The sequence below is a fragment of the Rhinolophus sinicus genome, linkage group LG07 (assembly GCF_036562045.2).
Source record: "Rhinolophus sinicus isolate RSC01 linkage group LG07, ASM3656204v1, whole genome shotgun sequence".
In the NCBI taxonomy this organism is placed as follows: Eukaryota; Metazoa; Chordata; class Mammalia; order Chiroptera; family Rhinolophidae; genus Rhinolophus; species Rhinolophus sinicus.
The window spans coordinates 50,574,176-50,587,495 of NC_133757.1; the positions used below are offsets into that span (position 1 = coordinate 50,574,176).

The 13,320-nt window shown below is 37.0% G+C and overlaps 1 protein-coding gene and 1 pseudogene across 7 annotated transcripts in view; one reads left to right on the forward strand and one right to left on the reverse strand.

The window, feature by feature from the left end:
• USP54 (ubiquitin specific peptidase 54) overlaps positions 1 to 13,320 on the reverse strand; it is a 119,567-nt gene that overhangs the window by 84,022 nt on the left and 22,225 nt on the right. The gene's annotated exons all lie outside the window — the stretch shown is intronic.
• On the forward strand, positions 1,096 to 5,241 carry LOC141572844 (lysozyme C pseudogene; annotated as a pseudogene).

Sequence of the window (13,320 nt, forward strand, 5' to 3'; positions counted from 1 at the left end):
TACCAAAATTTTTTTAAAACGGAAGAAGAAAAAAATGGTATTATTCCTTTTCTTTTGCTAACATTAGCATTCTAACTCTGGTCTAGTGCTGAGTGAGGACGGACAGATTAGTACCATTTCAAAGTGTGAAACGATTTTTACTGATCAGAGCTAGATGCAAAGAAAGAATGCAGTTTTCAAGGTCAAGCTCCCCATGTCATTAAGAGATGTTATATATTCATTGTTGAATTAATCAAATAAAACAGTACTGGGGCAGTTACAGAGCTTCAACCTCTGATACAATGCAACTGGATAACATTTCAGCCAGGCAAGGTAGGTAATCCACAGGAAAATCTCACCCTAATCAATTGTAATCTCTTTTGAAGCCCCCCAGAAAATACTTCATGTTAAACAAGTTATTTTGGGACATTTTTTATTTCCTTTTTAAGACTGCACAGCAGATTCTGTCTCATATAGAAGAGAGAACTCTGTGTAAAGCACTGGGCCTCTCCACCCAAAATAAATTGAGAAACTAAAGATTTGTGCTAGGTGAGTGCCAAACTGCCTTTAGAATTTTTGTGGGCACGATTGGTAGGTCAAGAGGGAGAGTGATAGGTGTGGTTTTAGATGAAAAGAATGACTGAAGAGAACACGATGAAGTCAGTATAGCTAACTTAAAATGGAGTTTGTGTTGTCAGCCTGATAAAACTGGTTCAGACCAAATGGGCTGAAGCATAAGGAATAGATTTTATTTTAGTTTAACTAGCCTGAGGACTTAAACTTTTGAACTTTTCAGCTGTGCATCTGTTGGCAAAAAAAAGTCCAAACTTATAGAAAAATTTTATGAACATTTACTTGAGCCAAAAATACTGAGGACCAGCCTGGAAGCAAAATCTCAAAGGAATTGAGAAAAATGCTCCAGAGAATGACAGTTTTGCAGTTCATTTTATACATTTAGCATCAAAGGAGAAAAACATGAAATCCATTGGTGGTTAAGATTAAGATTAAGGAGGAGGGAGAAAACAAAGCAGAGAAATCTCTAATGGAGAGCTAAATACTTGTTTTACATTAGCAGGGAAAGGATAGTTAACATTGAATACTTAACAGTAAATCGAGATGGTTATGGGGGAACAGGTGCAGGTGAGTAAGCCTCAGAGGTCTGCAAAAGTATCTGACATTCCAAGGGTATATTGTCTTAGATGCACAAAATAATGGACAGGGCTTGCTTAAGATAAAGATTAACCTCTCCTAAGGAAGTGACTCCCCACCATGACCTCCCCAGTTAGGAATTTATGATCAGATCATCCTGTGCGTAGGTTACTTTCAGTCACTGAGTTTGTCAGGCCTGCCACGTAGTCCCTTTTCCGTTCACCCATCAACGCCTGGAGATGCATATAAATCCTAGAGATAACCCTCTGAAATTTAGGGAAGAATGTTCACATGTCTAGACCACCTAACATCTATTATCCAGACCACCAGACATCTGGAAGATTACCATCTCAGACCAATCCAGAATCTAAGAACACAGGACTGACTCTTCTCAAGAATGTATTTTTTACTGTAAGAACTCTCAACTTTTCTTTTTTCTTCAGAACATCTGGGTGTTAACCTGGTAGTGTTTTCGATTTGCAAATCCTAAGACCCTTGAATGAAACTTTGCCATGTTTAATGTTAGCTAAGCCTCCTGATTCATTTATGCTCAGTCAACAGATGTCATGTTTAAATGTCCAGGGATCCTAAAGTTGGATGACTAGTTACAACAGTACTTTGTAACAATGGTGCTTCAAAAAAAACTTGTCATATTATTCAAGTACTTTGCAGGGAATGTTACACCATAATGGCCCACCTTCCTTTGAGCATAACGGACATACACCGCTGAGAAAATATAAATAATATTAGCAGGGAGAAATTACCTCTAAGACGTGAATAAAGCAATCAGGAGAAATAGGCGCACCGGGGCGGGGGAGGGGGGTGGAATGCGGAATGAAAGAACACGGGCTGAAAAGTCCCACTTGGTCAGATCCCACTACCTTTCATTATTGGTCTCCACTAGCAAGCGGGGTAGAATACAGCAGAATGTTCAATTTAATGAAAAAACATTTTGCTTACAAGAGAAACAGAATTTCTCAAAGGAAAACCAAGGTGACTCCCTCCTGGAGTAATCATAAAGCAAAACCATTATTGTTGGCTTTTATTTCTGAGATGCTAACGATAATGCTGATGTTGTCAGGAAAGGCAGGACCTGAGTGGCTCCATAGTAGGAGCCAAATTGGGAAATAAGACCCTCTTGATTCTAGCTCTCCACAGGGTAGTGAGGAACTTTGGAGACTTTTACATAACCTATGGAAGACTGAGGTGGGAAGAGAGAGAGACAAGACTGCTCTATACCAAGGGGAAGCCTGTAGAACAGCAGCATTTGATCCCTGGGCTGGATGTTCACAGGAGAGAAATTAAGAAAAGCTTAATTCAGAGCTGTTCAACTGGAGTTTTAGAAAATGAAACTAAGATATGGACTTGATGTTAGTTAACAAGGAACCCAAGAGAAATATTCCAGCCTTTGACTACATTGTAAGGAAGAATATGGAAAGTCACTGGAAAATAATAAAAACTACATAACTAATTAGTATCTAGTTTTTATTCTGAGATTTATTCACAGCGTTGGTAAATAATGTGTGTATCTTAAGTAACTGGTCATTTCACTCAAGTATACATTACTGAGAAGAGGTATACTGCAGAAAAGGAAGAGGGAAGAAAAAAAAAATGATCCTAAGGACACATTTTGGAGAAACTAGCTGTTAACCACAAAACTAAGCAGCAAAACCATCCAAGAAAACTTCTGTATATTTCTCACACAAATTGACTCTGAAAAAAGAGGAAAGGTAGTCAGGGGCCATTTATTTGGGTTTCTAATGTTACATCATTATTAAATTCAGATACTCAATTATACGAGTATCATTTATCATCCTAAAAATTACTTGAATTAGCATTATCACATTACGAACATTAGCTAACATATCTCTAGGACAAGGGGTTAAAATTTCTTCAAATAGACTCAAAGCTCCTGGAAAGCAGTAAGAATATGAAATATCTCTCAAGTGTACCACAGAATCACCTAAATGCTAGATGCACAGAAAGTGGTTAAAAACATGAATCTCATTCTCTTTTATATCTTAAGCCTGTAAGTTTAAGGCATAATCAAGGAAGAATAGAGACATGTCTAAGTAAAAAACAGAAAGAAAAGAAAATGATGAGGGTTGGGGGGGCTGACAAAATACTGAGTGCCCGTAAAAATTATGTTGGTAGCCAATTTTTTTCTAGACTCCAGAACAGCTAAGTTCAGACAGACCCTGTTCAGGTGCTCTCATCAGACCACAGAGCGTTTTAACTCATTACTTCCGGTAAAGTAGAAGAAGCCATTGAGGCTCCGTTATGCTGCTTCTATATCTAACGCTCTCACTCCAATTTTCTCAGACCACACCTGACCCCTAATCCTGTATTTTTCTTATTTTCACCTCCTCTATCCTTATAGCTGTTATCCTAAACCTCTTCAAACCCTTGGACCCCACATCCACTTCTCTAAAGCTCTTTCTACTGATGCTCTTCCAATCTATGAAGATTTGGGGCAGGCACATATGAGAAGAGTAATGGGCAAGTGATGACAATGCTGAAAGTCCAGTATGGCCATAAACTAAACTCGGGAATAAACTGAAGAACAATTTGCTCCCAGTTCTGATAACATTTCCCCTTGTCACTGACATAACTGTGTGCTAAAATAGAAGATTCTAAAGCCAAAAATTCTCTCCTGAAAAGGTTTTGCAAGAACCAAATTGAGTCTATAGTTGTGGTAAGTGGTCAGCAGAGTGATTTATATTTTTGGTATTATTGTTTCCTGAATCATTTTTGGTTTTCTCTAACTATAGCGAAAGCCTCTGCAATTTCTACCACACTTCAGCAAACTACAAATAATTTTGAGTAGAGTTACTAATAATGTATGTATTAAAATACACATGCTACTTGGGCCAGCACACCCTGGTCAGCCAAGCGGTCTGACTTCCCATTCAACGTGAAGTCTCTCCTTTTTCTGGGGCTTCCCCGCCTTTCTGTCACCGTCCAGGGCAAGGTCTATGAAAGGTGTGAGTTTGCTAGAGCTCTGAAAAGACTTGGAATGGATGGCTTCAAGGGAATCAGCCTGGTAAACTGGGTGTGTTTGGCCCAATGGGTAAGTAGTTATAACACACAAGCTACAAACTACAATCCTGGAAGCAAGAACACTGATTATGGGATATTTCAGATCAATAGCCGCTACTGGCGTAACGATGGCAAAACCCCAAAAGCAGTTAACACCTGTGGTATATCGTGCAACGTTTTGCTGCAAGATGACATCACTCAAGCTGTCACATGCGCAAAGAGGGTCCTCAGTGATCCACAAGGCATCACAGCATGGGCAGCACGGAGAAATCGTCAAAACTGAGGTCTCACTCAGTATATTCAGGGTTGCAGAATGTAACTGGAATTTTATTTCTTCAGCTTATTTTGTCTCTTTTTCATCGTAAGGGAGTAGTAGTTGAGTGAAAGTTCACACTACTGTTCTTTCACACAAATAATGTTTTTACAGAAGTAGGCGCAAACTATGGTCTCTCTTCTAAGATGCTAAATGCTTCTTTTCAGTCCTTGGCTGGCTCTTTCTCTGCTATTTAATTTTTAACTGTGGGAGTGCCCCAGGGCTCAAGCCTATAATCATTTTATAGACTACATATTTTACTTATTTTGTCTCTTCTTGCTGAAATGTAACTTCCAGAAGGAGATTTTCCCCCACGTTTTAAAGACAATTGAAATAATCTCAATCTTTCCCCAAATCTGCAAGTGTAGTAAAGGGTCCTTTTATTTTTTCTGAATAATTTGAGAGTAAATTGTCAACATGGTGTCCAGTGACCCTGAATCATTCATTGCATAATTACTAAATAATCTCAAAACAGCACCCAAATCAGGAAGCTAACATTGATACATTCCTTCTGCCTAATCATCAGCTGTCGTTCAATTTCATCAATTCTCCCCATAAATTCTTCGTAATAAAAAGATCTAATTCATAAGCATAAAAAAGAGATACATATGCTATATTATTTCCCATGTTCAACTGAACCTTACAAATCACAGTTGCCAGGACAAATCAATAGAGAAAGAATCATCTCTTTAACAAATTGTGTTAAGACAACTGGATTTCCATACGCAAGAGAATGAACTTGGACTCCTATCTCGTATCATATCCAGAAATTAAACCAAAATGGATCAAATATCTAAATAAAACAGTTAAAACTGTAAAATTTTTGGAAGAAAATATAAGCATATACAAGTATCTTCATGGCCTTGGATTAGGCAAAGTCTTCTCAGATATGACACAAGCAGCAAAAGGAAAAAGAGATAAATTTGGCGTCATCAAAATTAAAACTTTTATGCTTCAATGGACACCATCAAAAAAGTAATAAAACACCAAAGAATAAGAGAAAATATTTGCAAATTATATATCTAATAAGGGACTTGTATCTAGAATATATAAAGAACTCTTACTACTAGATAATAAAAACAACCCAATTTAAAAATGGGTATTTTTTAAACCCCAATTTAAAATTTAGGATCTGAACAGACATTTCTTCAAAGATATACAAATGGATAATAAGCACATGCTAAGCTGCTCAACAACAGAATTTAAAAAAAGCAGGAAGAGAGACTGCACAGTGGAGAAATCTAACAACTAGTGCCTCGGCCAAGTGACCAAGGTCAATATCAACACTGGTAAATCATGTCGATAATATGTAGCCTTGATATGATGTGACAAGAATGGCGCTATCTATGCCATTCTCCCCAAAACCAAACCCTAGTCTAATCATGAGAAAAGAATCCAATTTCAATAGAGGGGTATCCTACAAAGCATTTGACCAGTACTCCTCAAAAATGTCAAAGTCATCAAAAACAATCAAAGTGTACGACACTGTTATAGCTAAGAGGAGCCTAAGGATGTAATACAGAATTTTAGAGGAAACTTGAAACAGAAAAAAGACATCAGGTAAAAACTAAAGAAATCTGAATAAACTGGATTTTAGGTAAAATAACGTATCAATATAGGTTCATTAATTACAACAAATGTAGTATACTCATATAAGATGCTAATAAGGGAAACTGGCGGGGATCATCCGGGAACTCTCTACTATCGGTTCTAAGAAATAGTCTATTAATAATGACGGGGTTCAGAACTGGCCTCCCCAAGATGTGCTACTTTGGCATGTGGATTATTTTGAGCCAAAGGCAACTGAGGCCCTGCGGGCCCAAGAGAAATTTTTATCTCTCAAAGAATTTAAACTGGGGGCCTTGCCGTACCAAGGATTATCACCAGAAATAATGCGCTGTGACCTATTTATAGGGCAGGGCAAACATCTAATGACTGAACATCAGCTCTTACTGTCCTGAGAATGACCTTCCTCCCCTCTGAAGCCTCAGGCTCCTTACTGCATCCCTAGCTTAGAATGACATATAGACCTCCTTTTAACTTTCTGTCTCTGAACCTTTCATGTATGTGGGGTTCCCATAGGTACATATATCATTAAATTCGGTTATTTTCTCTTATTAATTTGTCTCATGTCCATTTAATTATTAGACCAGGCAGAAAAATCTATAAGGGTTAAGGAAAATGTCTTCCTCCCACACAATTATAATAAACAAACACAGGTTAAATTAAAACAATGCAATGAAAATCAAAACCAAAATGAGATACCTCTTCACACCCACTAAGATGGGTTATAATAAAAAAGAGAGATAATAGCAAATGTTGGCACGAATGTGCAGATATCTGAACCCTCCTATACTGTTGGAAATGTAAAATGCTGCAGACACTTTAGAAGAGAGTCTGACAGATGCGCAAAAAGATTAAATATAGAGTTACCATACTATACCACAATTATACTCTTAGATATATACCTGACAGGAATTAAAACATATATTCACTCAAAAACTTGTACAAATGTTCATAGCAGCATTATTCATGATAGCCAAAAAGTGGAAATTCTAATGTACATAAACTGATGAATGGATAAATAAAATGTGGTTATTCATACCATGGAATATTACTGAGCCATTATAAGAATGAAGTATAATACGTGCTACAACATGTATGAACCTTGAAAACATTATGCTGGGCCAGCCTGGTGGCTCAGGCGGTTGGAGCTCCATGCTCCTGACTCCGAAGGCAGCCGGTTCGATTCCCACATGGGCCAGTGGGCTCTCAACTACAAGGTTGCCGGTTCAACTCCTCGAGTTCCGCAAGGGATGGTGGGCTCCGCCCCCTGCAACTAAGGTTGAACAGGGCACCTTGAGCTGAGCTGCCAATGAGCTCCCCGATGGCTCAGTTGGTTGGAGCATGTTCTCTCAACCACAAGGTTGCCAGTTCGACTCCCGCAAGGGATGGTGGGCTGCGCCCCCTGCAACTAGAAAACGTCAACTGGACTTGGAGCTGAGCTGCGCCCTCCACAACTAAGACTGAAAAGACAACAACTTGAAGCTGAATGGCACCCCCCACAACTAAGATTGAAAGGACAACAACTTGACTTGGAAAAAAGGCCTGGAAGTACACACTGTTCCCCAATAAAGTCCTGTTCCCCTTCCCCAATAAAATCTTTTTTTAAAAAAAGAAAGAAAACATTATGCTAAGGGAAAGAAGCTGGTCACAAACGAACACCCATTGTATGATTCGAATTATATAAAATGTCCAAAGTAGGCAAACTATAGAGACAAAAAGTAGATTAGTAGTTGCCTAGGAATGAGAGGTGGTGTAAAGGAAATGAAAAGTGACTGCTAATAGGTACAGCGTTTCTTTTGGAGGTGATAGAAATGTTTTAAAATTGATTGTGGTGATGGCTGTTCAACTCTGTGAATATATTAATAACCACTGAACTGTACACTTTAAATGGGTGAATTGTACACTTTAAATGGGTGAATTGTATGGTATGTAAATTATATCTCAATAAAGCTGTTATTTTTAAAAAAAATAGTTTCTCGTTTTGCAATATAAGGACACACTTTGTTTCATGTCTGTGGTTTAAATTACCATGTTAATGCGTCTTTTGGAGCAAAAATGTATATAAGACCGGGTCTTATATACATTTTTGCTCCAAAAGACGCATTAGAGCTGATGGTCCGGCTAGGTTTTATTTTCAGGGAAACGTGGTAGGTCCCCATAAACAACAGCAGCTGCCACCTAGTAAAACTTAGTTGGCAAATAACTTCTGTATATACAAGATTTTGAATAACTGTCTTTTAAAAATACATAAGCAAAGAAAATCACACTGTCGGTGCACTGTACTCTTTGATACTATCATTTAATTCAGGACAAAATGCAATCAGCATTTCCCTAATCAAGAAGCTAACAGTAGTACCATGATTACACATATCTCCAAAGTGAATGGAGACAGATAATTCACCTTGACAAAAATGAATTTGGTGGCTGAAAATGCCACCAAAATGGCTCAGCTGCAAAAGTCAGAGTACATGTCTTCTGTTTGGGTGGAAAGACAGAACAGATGAACAAGGCAGGCTGCAGTGATAGTTGCTGGGCACACCCTTTCCTAAACAATTACAAACATTCTCCCACGTAATCTGCAGAAATCCTTTCTGTTATTTTTTGAGTATTTTTTTCCTAGAATGCTCACTCAGAAGCTGACTTAAAACCATCTGTTTGGGGGGCGGCCGGATGGCTTAGTTGGTTAGAACTCGAGCGATGAACACGGGGGTTGCTGGTTCAATTCCCACATGGGCCAGTGAGCTGCGCCCTCCACAACTAGATCGAAGACAACAAGCTGCCACTGAGCTGCCAGAGGGGTGGCCAATGGCTCAGTTGGTTAGAGCGGGAATGGTGCGCTGCACCCCCTGAAACTAAGATTGAAAACTGCAACTGAGCCCTCACACAACTAGAGAGCTGCACCCTCCACAACTAGATTGAAGGACAACAACTTGGAGCTGATGGGCCCTGGAGAATCACACTGTTTCCGGATATTCCCCAATAAAAATTTTTTAACAATTTAAAGAAAAAAAAAAAAAATCTCTTTGATAAACAATCTGTATCCAGGGTGCAGGTGCACAGAAAAGAGAGTAAAGGAATCATTGGAAAATGAAAAGGCGGCAGAAGGAAAGGGAAAAAAATGAGCAGAAAAAATGAGCAGATATTCATCTTCATTAAAGACTTCAGCATCACTCCTGAGTTAGTGATCTAAACTGGGAACAGGGGAAAGGAAGACATGACAGCATAGTATTAATGGATTGGGAAAGGAAATTAACCCTTTGTGCCGATTTATTTTCTTTTCTTAAACAAGCAAAAAATTTAAATGTGCGGTTCACAGAAAGAAAAAAATAGAGAGCCAGTAAAGATAGGGAAAAGGTCTTGTCATTCATAATTAAAGAAACGCAAAAAAAAAAAAAATTATCACAGCCAAGAGGAACCTAGGAAGACATGATGACTAAATGTAATGCGTTATCCTGGATCGGATCCTGGAATGAAGAAAGGAGATTAAGTAAAAGCTGAGGAAATATGAACGTTAATAATGTATCAATATTGATTCATTAACTACAATAAATATACGTACTTTAAGATACTAACAATAAGAGAAACTGGGTGAGGACGTAAAAGGGAACTCTGTACTATCATTTTTCCATAAATCTAAAACTGTTATAAAAAAATGAAAGCTGTTTTAAAGTGTATGAAAAAAGATAGGAACTTAATAAAAAAAACAGTAGTACATTTTTTAAAAATCACATACAAACAGAAAATATTACATAACAAAGGAAAAATAAACCGCTAGTGTATCTGCTACTCTAAAAAGGATCTATCTCAATGAAATACTGTTTCATAGGAACTAGTCCAGATCATCATAAAAACATTCCAGATCACGGTAAGAATATTTTTTAAAAATCTTAACACAAAGAGAATAGCTTAGGGAATATTATTACATTTTTGTTAAGTATTCACTATTTCCTGTGCACAAAGGCAAACAAGAGGGCATTAGAACTTACCCTTAGAATCAGAAGAACCACAAAGATCCTGAGGATCAGAGGTTAAGCATGATAACGCTTCCATGATTATATAATAATGTATCTCTACAAACTGGGTAAGTGAAAGTTTGGTATATTTTAAATGTATTAGAAAACATTGCTATTGAAGGATTGTTGATGAATTATTTTAAAAAGCGAAACTTTTCATTTCTTTTGTAAATTTTAATCCACATAAAAAAGTATAAAAATATTTAAAGAAGAGCAAATAAGGATGAATGGAGCAGGAAGGAATGAAGTAAGACCATTAATTCTATTTGATCTTAAAATACTCTGATAAGAGAATTCTACACTAAACTTCCCATTACTCATGAGTCATATCTGAAATATTTTAATTCATTGAATACTTACTGAGCATCTACTAGTAAGCTAGACATAACGCTAATATTAGAGATGCAAAGGCAACTAAAATCAGCGTTTGTTAATTCAGGGATTGCAGCAACATTACAGAATATACCACCACAAATGGGTGTGGGGGGTGTCTGTATCAAATTAAAAGATCAGAAATTATATATTATTATACCACTGTGTTAATATAGTTAATTTTAATATAATCTTTGGGTGGGAGGATCATAGGCTATTTAGGGTTTATTTCTTATTTGTATTTTCCTTTTTTTTTACAATGAAAATATTTTTGTTATAAGAAAAAATTGAGTCAGTTCTAATAAAAATAAGAATTATATTAATAAGCATTCTGTGGTAGCCAAAGGGATATAAAATAAAAACAAAATATGAACAGTGATTTTTCAATAATTCAGAGTATAAATCTATAGCTCTCCTCTTAACTTTTTAACCTGGATCTCCTCAATGAAATCTCATGTGGTGCAAATACAATGTATTCTCTATCTATACATTTGTGCCTGATCAGTGAGAGACTAAATACTAAACTAACAATTTGAAACTCACTAACTTATAAGTACAGAATCTTGAAGTAAAAAGATTCTTTAGAGAGGATATAGCTAAGTTTCTAACCTAATGCAAGAACACTTTTTGCAATCTTTTCTACAAATTGTCGCCCAGCCTCTGACAGAATATGGTTAAGGACAGAGGGCATGTTATCCCATAAAACAGTACATTTTAATTTCCACCCACTGTTCTTAGTTCAATCTCTGGTCCAAAACAGAGCAGATCTACAGTTTTCTCTTTACGTAAGCCTTTCAAATATGTAAGACAAAACTCATGTGTTCCCTTAATCACCTCTTTTCAGGCTAAATAGTCTAGTATACCTATAACTCATTGTGGTACACAACTTTATTCATGCCCTTGTGTAATCCCCACTTTTCAGTATGGGCTGGACCTGGGGACTTGCGTCTAACGAGCAGAATACAGCAAAAGTGGTGTCATCACACCACTTTTCCAAGCTTAGGTTATAGACCCTGGCTTCCATCTCCTTCATTGTCATCGGAAGCCAGGTGCCATGTTGCACACACTCTATGAAGAGTCCCACAAGGCAAGGAAATGAAGGCGGCCTCCAGCCAACAATAACTAGGCCCTCAGTCAGTCAACCCATGAGGAATTAAACCCTGTCCAGGACCACATGAGAGAACTTGGAGGCAGATCCTCACCTAGTTGAGTCTTCAGATGAAACCAAAGTTCCAGCTAAAAACTTGATCGAAGCCTTTAGATGCCTTGATTCCTGACCCACAGATGCCATGAGATAAAAAAAAATATTTGCTGCTTCAAGTCATTAAATTTGGGGATAATTTGTTATGAAGCATTAGACAACTAATACAGCTAGCAAATCACTTCTCATTATAGCCTAAAAAAAGTTTCACACATTAAATACAGAAATTTATACTCACACATATTAGAGAAAAACTGAAAACAATTTAAATATTAATCAAAGGGGAATAGATAACTACAGTGTGATACAGTCTTCATATTTAATGCTACGCATCATTTATAAATGAATGAACTAGATCTATTTATTTCAACATTAGATCTCAACATAATATGAAAATGAAGTTACAGAATTACCCCTATAATTCCATTTACATAAAAATTGTAAACATATTTACAATTGTAAAACACTATTATATGATACTTGTGGATACATCTTACATGTATATAAAATTATAAGAAATGGATTGCATATGTTTAAATATGTGGCTTAAACACACACATTTATCTCTACTGACTCCTAAATTAAACCTTCACTGAGAATAAAGGAATACAAAAGATAAAAGTCTACAAGGGCAAAGAAACTGGGAAAGAAAATGACCACAAGGGTAAAATTTACACAAAATTTTGGAAGCTGGAAAGCAGATAAACGTGTGGTAATTGATTAACATACCAGAGAAAGAATTGGAGGGTAAATGGTGGCAACCAGAAGTGTGCATACTCCCACCACAGAACCCAAGAAAGGCTGAGGAATTGGAACTCTCTGCAGGTAGGAATGCGGGGTAGCACTTAAAACTGGAAGAGTACTTTTTAAATGTTAAGAAGCAGTTTCATGCTTCAGATTCTTTCAACCCAATGCAGTTAGGCAAATGCCGTTCCCCTCCAGCTGAAGACTATAGGCTTACTTTCTGAAGTGTGAGCCAAAGAGTGTGATTCGGGGACACCAGGCACATCGAAACTGGGTAAGATGCGTTATTAAAAATAGGGAAACTTTTAATAAAAAGTTAAAACTTGAAAAAGTATGGGGAGATTAAGTGAAAGTCTATATGCTAAGTGAGGAGATCCCCAGACCCCTTTCGCCCTGTCAGCACCAAAACACCGGTAGTCAGACTATATTCCCCAGGCAGAAGACTGGAGGATTTCCATCTGGGAAAACTGACCAGCCCAAAAGAACATCTATAGATACTGACCGCTGATGATACCTCAAACAAGAAGGGGAAAAAAGCTTGAAGGAAACAGACAATTCACGGAACACAAGAAAACTTAAAATTCTAAAATGCATTTCTCAGATAAGAAAGATTTTGCTTCTATAAAACAAGAAATACAAAATTCAATAAAAGGTTTGAGAAACAAATTTAAGGAACTCTCCCAAAAGTAAAATAAAAAGAGAAATACCAGAGAAAAGATAATAAATTTAAAAATCAAAGATCAATCCAGGCTTTCTAGAAAAAAGAGGAAAATGTCAAAGAAAAAAAGACAGGAAATAGCCCAGATTTTAAGATTATAAATGTTCTATTTTAAAGGAACCACAAAGTCCCCAGGATAATAAATTTAATAATCCACACTAAGGCACAAATAATACTAAATTGCAGAACACTAAAGATAAAGAGAAAATTCTTTAAGTTTCTAGAA